Source organism: Moschus berezovskii, chromosome 1 (assembly GCF_049115385.1).
Source record: "Moschus berezovskii isolate FMDL1 chromosome 1, NW_MosBer_1.0, whole genome shotgun sequence".
NCBI classification, from domain to species: Eukaryota; Metazoa; Chordata; class Mammalia; order Artiodactyla; family Moschidae; genus Moschus; species Moschus berezovskii.
Window position 1 is genome coordinate 48,428,166 of NC_142460.1, and position 14,902 is coordinate 48,443,067.

Below are 14,902 nucleotides of genomic sequence, written 5' to 3' on the forward strand. Positions count from 1 at the left end.
AAAACTCAACATTCAGAAAACTAAGATCATGGCATCCGGTCCCAACACTTCATGGTAAATAGATGGGGAAGCAATGGAAACAGTGGCAGACTTTATTTTTGGGGCTCCAAAATCACTGCAGATGGTGACTGCAGCCATGAAATTAAAAGACGCTTGCTCCTTGGAAGAAAAGCTATGACCAACCTATACAGCATATTAAAAAGCAGAGACATTATTTTACCAACAAAGGTCCGTCTAGTCAAAGCTATTTTTCCAGTAGTCATGTATGGATGTGAGAGTTGGACTATAAGGAAAGCTGAGCACCGAAGAATGGATGCTTTTGAACCGTGGTGTTGGAGAAGACTTTTGAGAGTCCCTTGGACTGCAAGGAGATCCAACCAGTCATTCCTAAAGGAAATCGGTACTGAATATTCATTGGAAGAACTGATGCCAAAGTTGACACTCCAATAGTTTGGCCACCTGATGCTAAGAACATATTCATTGGAAAAGACTCCGATGCTGGGAAAGATTGAAGGCTGGAGGAGACGGGGACGACAGAGGATGAGATGGTTGGATGACATCACTGACACAGTGGACATTAGTTTGAGTGGGCTCTGGGAGCTGGTGATGGACAATAAAGCCTGTGTGCTGCAGTCCGTGGGGTAGCAAAGAGTCGGAGCCGACTGAGCGACTGAACTGAAGTGGGTTAAAATATAAACTAACTGACTAAATCTAAGTGGAATGTGAAAAAGTTTGAAACTGTCTACCTCAGAAGATCTTTGATGTTACCTATTATGCAATAATGAAGTAAATGGTCAAATTATCTCTTGCTATAGTTTAGAAGCCTGGTTATGTGCCCAATATAACTGGAAGTTTAAGTTGTTGTTTTGTCATTGAGTTTTGTCCAATGCTTTTGTGACTTCTGGACTGTAGCCCATCAGGCTTCTCAGTCCATGGGATTTTTCTGACAAGAATATTGGAGTGGGATGCCATTTCCTCCTCCAGGGGATCTTCCTGACCTGGGATTGAAGCCACCATCTCCAAGTCTCCTGCATTGCAAGCAGATTCTTTTACCGCTGAACTATCCAGGAAGCCCAACCTAACTACAGCTGAAATTTTAGGTTCAGTTCAGTTCAGTTCAGTCGCTCAGTCGTGTCCAACTCTTTGCGACCCCATGAATCACAGCAGGCCAGGCCTCCCTGTCCATCACCAACTCCCGGAGTTCACTCAAACTCATGTCCATTGAGTCGGTGATGCCATCCAGCCATCTCATTCTCTGTCGTCCCCATCTCCTCCCACCCCCAATCCCTCCTAGCATCAGACTCTTTAGGTATAAAATGTCATGACAGCTAATTATTTGTTTTATGTCTTTAATTAAAGATAAAGCTTATAGCCAAATGTGGCACACCAAAAATCAGAAATAAGGGCAAAAATAGTGTTCTTATTTGTTTGTTGGTTGCCATGAATCTACAGAAATCAAAACAAGGAAATGTTGGTAGGATGACAGGCAAATAGATTAGTGGAAGTGAAAAGAAAATGAAGAAAGAGACTGATTTTCCATAACACACAGTCAAGCAATTTAATAGGGGAAATTCTTATCAACAAGTGATCTGGAAAAAATGGAATAAAAGTATGAGAAAATATTAACTTTAATACCCATTATCTCACAATAATAAAAAAATTAACTTGAGATATTCACAGACCTGAAACATTAGTCCAAATCTATAACATTTCTAGAAATAAACATAGACAAATATTTCTGGGAATCTTGGATAAATTACGAGAAAAGGCAAAATGAGTATTAACAAGAAAAAGTATAATACGTTGGACTTTAAGTTAAAAACTCCTGTTCATCAAAACACACCATAAAAAAAATGAAAAGGCTGGAACAATACCCAACAAATGATTTGAGTCCAGAATATCTGAGCTACTACAATTCAGTAACAGAAAAACAAAATATTAAACTAGCAAAATATTGAAAGATACTTCACAAAAGAACAAATTGAAGTGGAATAAGCACACAGGAAGAGACTTGCTATCATCAGTCATCAGAAAAATGCAAACTTAAATTACAGTGAGACACCACATCAACATCAATTAGAAACGATTGAAGGAATTGATCAGCCCAAATGTTAGCAAGGATGTAAAGCAGCTAGAATACTCATATTGTGGATGAGAGGGTAAAATAGTAGAACTACCTAGGAAATATGTTTGGCATTTCCTATAAAGCTAAACATTAACTTACTTTTTGTCAAAGCAATTCCTTATGTAGATATTTACTAAAAAGAAAACTTAAAAGTATTTTTATATACAAAAACTCATACATGAAGGTTTGTAGCCATTTTAGTCAATTTCATCCCCAAACTGGCAACTGTTTAAGTGCTTCTCAGCAGGAATACATAAAACAGTGCGTGGTTTGGTCATGTATTCAATAACAATAATAATATGAAAAGTAAACTGATACATGTGACACAACAAATGAATCTCTTAAAAACACTATGTTGAGCAGAGAAACCGAGGCACAAAGATTACATATCATATTTCCATTTCTATGAAGGTCAGGAGCAGATTGTTGCTCTGAAGCGTACCTATCATAGCACTTAGCTTAACCCCAGCCCTATTCTTAATAATATTGCTTGCATTCCAAGCTCACCTATATCCAAGGGCTTTCTTTTATCTTGCCAAATTAAAATATCTTCCTGCATCAAGTAACTTACTTTCCCAGATTGATATACTGTTTTGATTGGGATTTTACAAGATGGGTACCAATGAAGAGCCATCATTCTGTTCTGAGTAGACACAGTGGCAGCAGCCATAAGTATTTACACTTTTATGATGTCTGACCCAGATAAATTAGCAGAAGAAGACCATGAAAGTACTAACTTGTGATGGTAAAATCAGAGCAGTGGTTGCTTATGTCATGCATGCATGCATCCTTAGTCGCTCAGTCATGTCTAACTCTTTGCAACCCTGTGGGTTGTAGCCACCAAGTTCCTCTGTCCGGGGGTTCTCCAGGCAAGAATATTGGAGTGGGTTGCCATTTCCTACTCCCAGAAATGTTCCTGACCCAGGGATGGAACCTGCTTCTCTTGTGTCTCCTGAATTGGCAGGCAGATTATTTTAACCACTGTGTCACCTGAGAAGCATTGTTTGTTTTCAAAATAAAGATATTTAATCTGAGATACTGTTGTTCAGTCCTAGTATTTTTGTTGTTCTTTGCTTAACTTCTGGCTAATTGTGTTGTTTTATGGGGAGAAACAGAGTGAATCTTCTTACATAGTCTTGTAGTCTTCTTACTATATCTGTGCTTCACCAGCTCTGCATTTACTTATTCTTTGTAGACACAAAAATAGATAGATGGAAGACAGCTAGAGAGATACATACATACATAGGCACAAAGAAAAAATAGGTACAAATATATATTTATAGACATATATAAATATATATCTTATATATGAAATATTACTTGTAAAATTGAGATAAGTTACTTTATAGGATTGCTGTGAGGATTTACTGAAATGATTTATATAAAGAATAGTGCCTATCACATAATATGCTCAATAAACATTGTTTATTATTTTTGGAATAATATATAAAAATTATTCCCTAATCCCTTAGCATAGTCTAAAATATGGATACATTCCAGTTATTTTTTAAAGTTGAGAGCACAATATCGTGGTTTAAGAAATTTAATTTTTAACCTTGGCTTCTACCTTTGTGACTTTTACCAAAATGTTTTACTTCTATGTGTCCAACTTTCTTCCTCTATAAAATTAAAGATCTGTTACATTCTTTCTCTTTGAAGTCTACTTCAGCATTATATTTAGACAAAAAGTTAAAGAGAAGCATTTTCTATAGTCAATCATCCCATAAACATGGGCAGGGCAAGTTAAGCAGCAGCCGAAACTGTTACTTGTAACGAGTACTTAATTGAACACTTCCTATGAATGTGAGTCTTTATAATGCACTGGGCTTAAGGCTGGGACCCCAAGGGATTTCTGCAAATTTGGGGACCATACCACAGATAAAATTCTGTATTTATTGAAAACATATCCTTTCAGTTACAGCACTTTCTCTGTATAGCTATAACACTTTCTTTGTATAGCTCTATCACCTATGACTTAGACAGTGAAAGGACTTAAATGCTAAATTCTAGAATGTGCTTTTCTCCCTTATGTCAGTTAGATCCAAGTTCATCGATGATCAACTACAGAAGGTGAAAACCACTTTGGGAACACTGCCAGCTCCTGTTTCTAGGCTGATTTCTAACAGATGTCTTACCCTTGTTCATTTCCCCTCTTTGCACTAACAAAAGGAATCTTTCAGCCATTTCATACACCTGTAGAAAGCTGCACAGCCCATGTAAGAGGGCACATCTAGATTAAAATTGCCATTTCCCCCTGACATACAAACACAAAGTACCTCATTGCAGCTTGCACACTCTGTTCCAAAGTTGCTTGCAAGGGGCCTGGCAATTTGATAGATTTAATACAAAGACATTCTGATCACAGAACCACTGGACTGACATTAAGGCATTAGGATGGATGAAAGCTGTCATCCTTAAACACTTCACAACCAACTGTGCAAAAATTTGACCTGGTATAAAGTGCAAAACATTCAGGAGTAAACCACATTTGCTCCCTTTGGAATAATACTATACCTGTAAGCAGGATTGTGATTAGGACTGACATCATATTCCCATTTTTAGGAATGTCTCATTAACATCATCAACTGTGGCCAAAAAGGTAAAAGAACATATGTTTATTTCAAAAGACAAATAATTTCATCTGGCAAATGCTGTATTCTCACACAGCTTCACAATAAGTACAAAGCTAAATAAAAATGGAAATTATTTTGCGAGGTCTCCTACAACTTAAAAAAAATGAAAGAAAGATACCTTGGGACTTATTTTCGAGATATACAGATTCTTGAAATTCTTTATTCTTTTATCAGCTCTGTTGCCCAAGGGGAAATCTGTACAACAGGCATCATATGTCTTTAATAATGAAGCAAAGTACTGTAGCTCAAATCTTTCGAGCAGCTAAGAAACCCAATTGTGTGTAGGAAATGTGAGAAGAGTTTGTTTTACTAGAACTATAAATTCAGCAACATCCAAGGGTTAGGCTTATTTCAACTGAAGGCAGAAAGGCAAAACTGACGGAAACATTTTAAAGGATAATCCATATGGACTGAGTCTGAGGGAAATTTTCCATGAAGCAAATACCTTCTTTATAAACCAGAGAACTCTAGAATCCTCCCCTTCCTTTTTTTTGTGTTTAGAGGCTCAAACTCGGTAAGACTTCTCAAAACAAAGTTTCATCCTTCTTGAAAAAGGACAATTGAGACATTTATTTTAAGAGCTTCTGGTTTAATTTATCTAAGTGAAATGTTTATGATCCTATTTACAAGTATGCATTTCTGGTTAAAAACTGCAAAATTGGAGTTAGCAAATTAAGATAGCAAAGATTTTGCTTGTAATGACACTGTTACACCAAACAGTACATTACGTGCTTTAGCTGATGGATGAACAATGGCTAAAAGCTGCTATTAAGCAAAGTAGATACATTAAAGATAACTATAAAAATAATTGTATTTAAGGCATCAAGAAAACATTTTAGGTATCAGTTCCATATGGTTTTCCTGGTGCTTCAAATTGATGTCATAATAAATACTATCCATTGAGACTCAAGATAAACTCAGTCCAAAGATGTCAATTCAAGGCACTGCAGATTTTTTAAAATACATTTAGTCAATAGTTCATTTTTCTTTCAAAAACCCATTCAGTTGAAAAATGTATAATTTTAGTGACAGGAAAGGAGCACATTTACTTGGATGTTTTCATTTAGAAAACCCTGGCGCTATGAAAACAGTACTGATAACAGACCAGCTCCATTCTTAGCTGAGAACAGCTAAGGAACACCACTGAAATTGGTGTGCACTCCAGTGAATTGAAGAATCTTTTCATCTTGACTAATGAGCTTTTTAGCTGAAGACTCACCACAGATCTAACATCTACATGTCACTTGGCAACAAGCTTACTTCAGGGCAAAATTCAAATTAACTCAATATAAATATTGTTCAAAACAATCCCATTAATTTTAAGATATAACAGAAAAATTCCTTCAACACACAAATGATCTCTTTCTTCTGTAATTAGAAAATGGTTTGATAGTTTTTCCTGACTCTATCTTAGGTATTTGTACAGTCCAAACAAAACAACTCAATGTTCTGTTCCAGAACTTGTTATGTTAGACAAATTTCTTACTAAAAACTCTTGACTGCTTCTTCAAACACAGTTCTGAAAAGTGTGCCTATTTGACTTTCTAATCTAAAACAGGTTAGATGCAGAAAATCAGAAGGGGCCATGACTATATTGGCAGGCCATCAACAATCAGCAAGAAATGAAAGTTGACAGGCAGATAGAGAGGGACAAGTTAGAGGAACCGTAAAATACACAAAGTGATTATAAAAAGTAAACACATCAAACTGACCCAAGATTTCAAAAGGAATAGCATCTTGAGGCAAACATCTCTTCAAATAATTATTTGACTATACATGATAAAATTGATATGTACAATGATGGCCCAGAGTCACACAAGAAAACATTCAATCATATGCCCTACTCCAATAAGACAGTATGTATTTAACACATCATACAAATGTTCCCATAAAAACATTTAACTTATTTTTTAAAAAATTAAAGCATGAGTATTTCTAGGTAGACCCTTTGTGGAACATCTCATCCCAGTGATGTCAGACCTTTGATATCTGACTATGCTAGCATCAGAATATATGAAACATAATGTGACTGCCAGATGCTGACTGATAAGGCACAACTTATTGACTAAATAACAACAAAAAATTCAGGTAATACAATGTAAACAAACTATATTTAATTTTAAAATAACCTATTGGTATATGGACATGACTCAATGGACATGAGTTTCAGCAAGCTCCAGGAGATGGTGAAGGACAAAGAAGCCTGGAATTCTGCAGTCCATGGGGTCTCAAAGAATCAGACAGAACTGAACTGAACAACAACAATTGTTATATAGTCTTCATGATAATAACAATGTCTCCAAAATATTTCTTCGAGTGGATATTTTAAATCTTATTTCCCACTCCTCTTTGGTTGACCATTCGTATTGTTTGTAACAATTCTGTAATGAAAGCTTCAGGTCTAGGGATGTTTTGCAATAGAAATAATAAAAGAAAAGGTAACAAATAACAAATCTAAAGGACACACATATTTGTGTAGATAGCTGAATACCCAGTGGCAAGACAAACCAGTTCTCTTAATACAGTGGCTCTGGCTTCATTCCAGATGTGTCCTTCTCAGGATGTGGACTTAACTGTAAGACCAGCTTCCATTATGGTTGCAAAATGCCACTAGCAGCACCAGGCTTCACACATCGACACATCAAGATATCTGGTAGAGCAGAGAACAATTTTTTCCCCCTGATTTCTCTCTCATAAAAACTCAGATGACTTCTTTCCTGTCATCCCAGAAAAACTTTGCAATTTCCCCCTTGTGAATTCCTGAGGTTCATGGTGGTTCCTGAGCCCTGTGGCCAGCACAGGCCGTGCACTGATTGACTTAGGCCTGGGTCGCTAATCACTGTGGGATTTCCCTGAGACAATCAAGCACAGGCCTAGAGGTTGAAGTGGATCTCACTTTGACTGTGGAGGAGTCAACACCTATGTGAAGTTTGGGTAATTATGAGGATGAGGGAAAAATGGAATGGTAGGTGATAATAAACAGTGATTGTTACATTAAAATGGATGTTGTATGTATAAAAACTTTCTCTTTTATTTAGCTTTCTTCTTTAGTATACTTTATCATACATACTACAAATATTTTCATTTCATAATTTAAAGTTTTTTGGCTACAATGACTAGAATGCATTTGAATTTTTTCAAGAAAAGGAGGAAATATTATTTTTGCTGTTGTTACTGTTGTTCAGTCACTAAATTGTGTCCAATTCTTTGTGACCTCGTGGACTGCAGTACACCAGGCTCCCCTGTCCTTCACTGTCTCCTGGAGTTTGCTCAAATGTATGTTCATTGAGTAGGTGATGCTATCTAACCATCTCATCCTCTGCCACCCACTTCTCCTTTTGTCTTCCATCTTTCCCAACATCAGGGTCTTTCCCATGATTCGGCTCTTCACATCAGGTGGTCAAAGCATTAGAGCTTCTGCTTCAGCATCAGTCTTTCCAATGAAAATTCATGGTTGATTTCCTTTAGGATTGACTGGTTTGATTTCCCTGCTGTCCAAGGGACTCTCAAGAGTCTTTTCCAGCATCACAGTTCAAAAGCATCAATTCCTCAGCACTCAGTACATATTTATTGTCTTGTCTTTCTAAGACAGTGCCATTCCCCAGGACTGGGGAAAAGATTTTGAAGTGAGCAGGCTTATTTGTTGTTTACATTCTTGTACTTTCTTAGCAACAATGATGTGTGGAAGGATGAGCATCTGATCCAAGCACAGCCTATCCCACCTCTCTGCACCCCTGCTCAACTGTGATTCACCAGGGCATAGACACATGGTCCAAGCCAGATTAGTCTACTTTCCAAATAGCTTTATAAATAGGAATCGTGGGAGTTGGGGAGGGTTATTGAAAACTGATTTTGTTTCATCTTGAAAAACTATACCCAGAGCTGCTGGTGACTATACTTCCAGCCTTGTGGAGAAAGCAGGTTTCTGAGATTCCAGGATACAAAGAAGAACAGAAAGAAAAGGTGGAACAAAATCTCCCAAAGACATTGATAAAGGATCTCTCCCCGACCAAACTCTCCTTAGGATGCCCTGAACTTTCCCAGCTAGGCCTTCAATCTTACAGACTTCCCTGTTTGTCTCTGTATTGTCCATATTAATAAGAATCCTGGTAAGCTGGCTTAGTTAGAATTCCTCATCCTCTGTTTCTGATCACAATTTGATAGCTCATTGGGTTCCACATCTTCCATCATCCCTCAATTGATGCTGGATCACCCAGCCCTTCCTTCAGCAAGACTTCTGATAGGATGTATTAGGCAGAATCTCCCCTTACAGGGCTGCTTCCATGCAGTTTTCAATACAATGACCCACATTCTGCTCTTGGTTGCAAATTCCCACTTATCCAGCCTATATCTGGTGTGTGTGCATGCTAAGACACTTCAGTCATGTCTGACTTTTTGCAACCCCATGGATTGTAGGCCACCAAGCTCCTCTTACCATGTAATTCTCCAGAAGAGAATACTGAAGTGGGTTTCCATGCCCTCCATGCCCTTCTCCAGGGGATCTTTTTGACCGAGGGATCGAACCTGCATCTCTTATGTCGCCTTCATTGGCAGGAGGGTTCTTTATCACAAATAACACCTGGGAAGGCTGGCTGTTTCTGGAGTTGAGCCCAATCTCTCTCTCTCCCACTGCAAGACCCTGTTTCTATCACAATGGCATCACTTGCAAAACATCTTGTTTGCCATCATTTACAAGTGTCATTGAATATATATATATTTTTTCTTTAACTACATCCAACCACCTGGTTCTACCTGTGTCCAGCAACATCCAGGCCCTTCCCAGGTATTGGGGTGGGAAGTTTCCAGAAAGTTTGTCCCCAGTAGCTTCCATAAGTATCTGCTGCTTATTGTCAATTTGGCTTCCCAAAATGTTATCCTACCTAGTCTATAATGCATTAATCATAAATCAGTTTGTATTTGATATTTAGTAAATCATAGACTGGATATTTTCAAAATTGCCTATAGTCTTACAGAAAAATATCAAAAGTAGGAGGAAATCTAATCTAGTGGAAGAAATACAGTCTTCAGAGTTCGGCAAGTCTAAATTCAAAACTGTGCTTTTCCTGTTCACTAACCATATAATTTCTGGACAGTTACCTGAGCTTTAGTCACTTCAGTTACAAAAATGGGCATATTAATGCCTAGCTAGTGTCATATTAAAAAGCTAGTATCTAATAAATATCTTCTTTTACTGGAAGAAAAAGATATCTTCTATTCTTACTTTAAATACAAATTGCTTGATCCAGGGAACTCATATAACCCACATCTCTGTATATCATTATCTTAATTTTTAATTAAGGAGTTCAAAAATCTCTTTAAAATCTAATTTTTAGAATCAATTTAGTATCTTCAGATTCATAAATATTGTTATATGTTAATCAAATTAAATATGAATAATTTATATCTATGCAAAAAGAAGAGTCTTTTTTCTGGGAAAAGTATTACTTAGGGAATAAATATATAGTAAGTATCTTCATGGAATTTCTAACTTCTTGACACTTTTCAATTACATTTTGAACCATTGATGAGGCTGACTTCATTTGGCTGGAGTCATTAAGCCAAATGAAAGGTAACAAAACTACATGAAACTTAAGTATTTCTGAGTAAGCCATCTCTAATGTTTATATTCTCTGCTCCCTTTGGTAACAACTGTTTCAATAAATGTATGTCTTGGGGAATTTAAGGGTAAATTTAGAACAATGGAAAATCTACCTGTGTAAAATCATTGGTTTTGTGAGGTTCCTAATTATATACTCAAAATATACACAATCTTGTATATTTCAAGTGTTAATCAACTTTTTAGAGTAAAAGCATGAATCTGCATGCCTTATCAGTATCTCCATACTGATAGCTATTTCTTTGTAGACTTGTCCAAATTAATTTGCAAGCTATGTAGGAAATATTCATTAGTATATATTCTTGAAGTTTGAATTATTTTTATGGATTTAATGAATCATGTCTGCAAGTCAGTTTAATTCAAAGAGAATGCTTTATTGCTTAGCCTTAAATTTTAAATTTATATGTATGCTCACTTCAGGAAACACCTTAATTATTTAAAGCTTTCCTTAACATATGCAGATGTAAAACAATAGTTTTTTGAAGGCGGAAATATTTTTACATCAGAAGAGATCAGAAAAAAATGGATAAGAGTAGAAACACTGCTGTTTTTCATTTCCTTACAAGCGTTTGTCAGCTAAAGGTTACTTTTCAGGTCAAGAAAACTTGTATGCTAATCCCTTCTGATGAGAGATTCAAGGAACCATGTTGGGAGTTTGGTTTTCTTAAGTAAAAGAATATTGTAATTCTCAGAATGGCAGAAGCATGTGTAAATATGATGTTACATTTAAGATGCCTTCCTTATCTCTGAATTTTGGTTGGGTACAATGTTCAATTCACAAATATTAAATATATACACGTGTAGAACTTAATGCTTATCGTTACTTTTTTCATTTACTTAAAATTTTGCTAAAGAGCAAAGTTTTCAAGTCCTACATTACATTGTAATGCTTGCACCACAACACATAATTTGGAAAATCTTGAGACATGTTTATTATCTCAAGATTTAAAGGAAAATATATTGCATAAAACTAGAGCTTCATGGGGCAGAAACTGAAGTAAAAGCTGTCAGAAGAAATGGCGGGGTGCGGGGAGTAAGAGAGTGAGGATTGGTTTACAGTTAAATAAGCAAATTGATTTTTCTTTCATTTAATCTGTGCTGTTCTCTGGAAAGAAACACACACTCATGTATACACATGAGCAGGCACACACAGGGTCCACTGTAATTAGAGAAACAACCATTAGTAGTTTCCTGGGTGTTTTTGTTTGTTTGTTTGTTTCAGATAATGGGAGAGATATCAAGAATAGAAAATATCCATCTTTATTTTCTTCTCTACATGTATTCTTGGAAATATAAAGATTCCACTGTGGAATGGAAAGATGATGTCAATTTTTTTTCTCATATATCTTTTAATAACAGTAAATGAAGGTAACATTTAACAGTAAGTTCCATGGTGAAGGTCCTTTTACATTCAGAGATCTTCAAACTCAGAAACACCTCAGACTAAAATTCATGATGCTAAGTACACAAATTAATGACCATTTATTTCCAAAGGTCATTTTGGCATATTTATTTGGCAGAGTCAAAAGGTTTTACAAAACAAAGAAAACATTACAAAATGTCCCAAAGGTTAGCAAAGAGGCAGGGGCACAGGGCACCAAGAGTCCACTTGGCAAAAATACTTTTCTGCAGCCGTTAAGGGGAGTCACAAAGACTGGTTCCGAAGGGAGCCGCTGCAGGAGCGGCTGACAGGGAGGTGCCCGGCAAGCCCACCCTGGGAATGAGCAGGAATCGAGGCAGGGCTGGGGGCAACGACGGAGGCCCTGCCAATTCCCGGGCGGGAAAAAAAAAAAAATGACGAGTCATACTATCTTATTCTTTCTACCACGATAGCACCAATCGACAATCGACAAAGGTCCGTCTGGTCAAGGCTATGGTTTTTCCCGTGGTCATGTATGGATGTGAGAGTTGGACTGTGAAGAAAGCTGATCGCCGAAGAATTGATGCTTTTGAACTGTGGTGCTGGAGAAGACTCTTGAGAGTCCCTCGGACTGCAAGGAGATCCACCCAGTCCATTCTAGAGGAGATCAATCCTGGGTGTTCATTGGAAGGACTGATGCTAAAGCTGAAACTGCAATACTTTGGCCACCTCATGCGACGAGTTGACTCACTGGAAAAGAGTCTGATGCTGGGAGGGATTGGGGGTGGGAGGAGACGGGGACGACAGAGAATGAGATGGCTGGAAGGCATGACCGACTCTGTGGACATGAGTTTGAGTGAACTCCGGGAGTTGGTGATGGACAGGGAGGCCTGGCGTGCTGTGATTCATGGGGTTGCGGAGAGTCGGACACGACTGAGCGACTGAACTGAACTGAACTGAGCACCAATCGAACGAAATGAAGCATTCTTTCAAATATACAAAACTGACATTGAAAAATATTTTCCACAACAGCTTGGCTTGAAACCAAGCTCTTGGGTTTCATCCCACGAGTAGCAAACCAGTGTACCAAAATGTCACAAGGGCAACAGCAAAGGGCTCGCTCTGTCCACAGAAGAGGAAGGCTCGCTCCGCCTCCTGGCCTCTCCCCAGCTCCCGAGGGCGGGGCAGGGTGCACAGCGAGGATGCCCCTCCCACTAGGACACCTGCCCTCTGCCTGCCCCCAATTGGCAAAAACCGGCACTTGTCTAGCAGTGCCACACCCGCGCTCCCTTTCCTCTGGCCTCCCTCCCATCTCCCCTTCAGATGACTCAGGGTCCCTGTCTACAAATTCTAGGAAGTCTTTCTGGCCGAGGGAGGGGGAGGAGGGGTCTTCCAGAAGCCCCACTACACCAGAGGGAGGGCGAGCTGGAACCACCGTGCTGACAACTTGCTCTCTGGGCAAGCCGTGTCTGCTCCACAAAATAAGTATCAGCAAGCACAAACTGCAAAACCCTGACGGAGGCTGCTGCGCAAGGGATGATCTGAGAGCAGGACTTGAGGTACCTGGTGGGAAAGAGCCCGGTCGCCCCACACATCCCAACCACCCTACAGGCAGCCTCTGGGAATGCTGAGAAGTCCCAGGAGAAAGAGAGGAGGTTGACTTGGGGAGACTGAGTCTGTGGCTTCCTCCCAAGCTGACAGACGAACACACCACTGGATCTCCGGGAACAAGATGGGCCAGATCATCTCTTTTTTTGTCTTTATATATTTTCTTTAAATTTATTTTCAATTGGAGGATAACTGCTTTACAATGTTGTGTCGGTTGCCCCACAACAACGTGAATCAGCCATAAGTATATGTATATCCCCTCACTCTTAAGCCTCCTTCCCACCCCAACTCCACCCCAACCCTCTAGGTATTCACAGAGCAGGGACAGAACTCCCTGTGCTATACAGCAACTCGGCCAGTTCAAGTTAGGTGTAGGGAACGGAATACGGGGTGGGGGTGACATGGGGGACTACAAGCAGGCGTGACCATCTCTGTTATCTTGAGTTGATGCCACAAGTCGGAAGCTGAATACTCTCTTCTTTTTGGCTCAGATCCTTAGTCACGCCCATCTGGAGGGAGGGACCACTGGAGGGAACACTCCTTTCCCTTTCCTAGGCCGTTCTAAAGGAAACCATCCATGTCTATGCACACTCTCCCAGACGCACACAGAGCTCCTTCCTGCACGCTGACAAATGGCATATGGAAACCTGGCCAGGCTGGTTGGGGAAGCTCCTTGGCACTGACAGGAAAGCCCTGGAAGCCAGGACCCACTGCTGAGGGGTACACCCTCCAAGATAGGCAGCCGTGAGTCTGGTCAGGTTACCTCTCCCCATGGACCTGGCCCAAGGGAAGTCAGTTCAGTTCAGTTCAGTTCAGTCACTCAGTCTTGTCCAACTCTTTGCAACCCCATGAATCACAGGACGCCAGGCCTCCCTGTCCATCACCAACGCCCGGAGTTCACTCAAACTCATGTCCATCTAGTTGGTGATGCCATCCATCCATCTCATTCTCTGTCGTCCCGGTCTCCTCCCGCCCCCAATCCCTCCCAGCATCAGACTCTTTCCAAGTGAGTCAACTCGTCGCATGAGGTGGCCAAAGTATTGCAGTTTCAGTTTTAGCATCAGTCCTTCCAATGAACACCCAGGATTGATCTCCTCTAGAATGGACTGGTTGGATCTCCTTGCAGTCCAAGGGACTCTCAAGAGTCTTCTCCAGCACCACAGTTCAAAAGCATCAATTCTTCGGCGATCAGCTTTCTTCACAGTCCAACTCTCACATCCATACATGACCACGGGAAAAACCATAGCCTTGACTAGACGGACCTTTGTTGGCAAAGTAATGTCTCTGCTTTTTAATATGCTATCTAGGTTGGTCATAACTTTCCTTCCAAGGAGTAAGCGTCTTTTAATTTCATGGCTGCAATCAGCATCTGCAGTGATTTTGGAGCCCAGAAGGGAAGTCAGGTACAGAGCAATTCAGATGCCTGCTGCTCCCTAACACGTAAACACAGGCCATGCCTCCCCGTGAAGCCTGTGGACTGGGCTCACTCTCTGTTCCTTCTCCCGCACGTTTCTGAGCCAACCTGGCCCCCAGAATCCCACATCTCCCCTTCACCACCC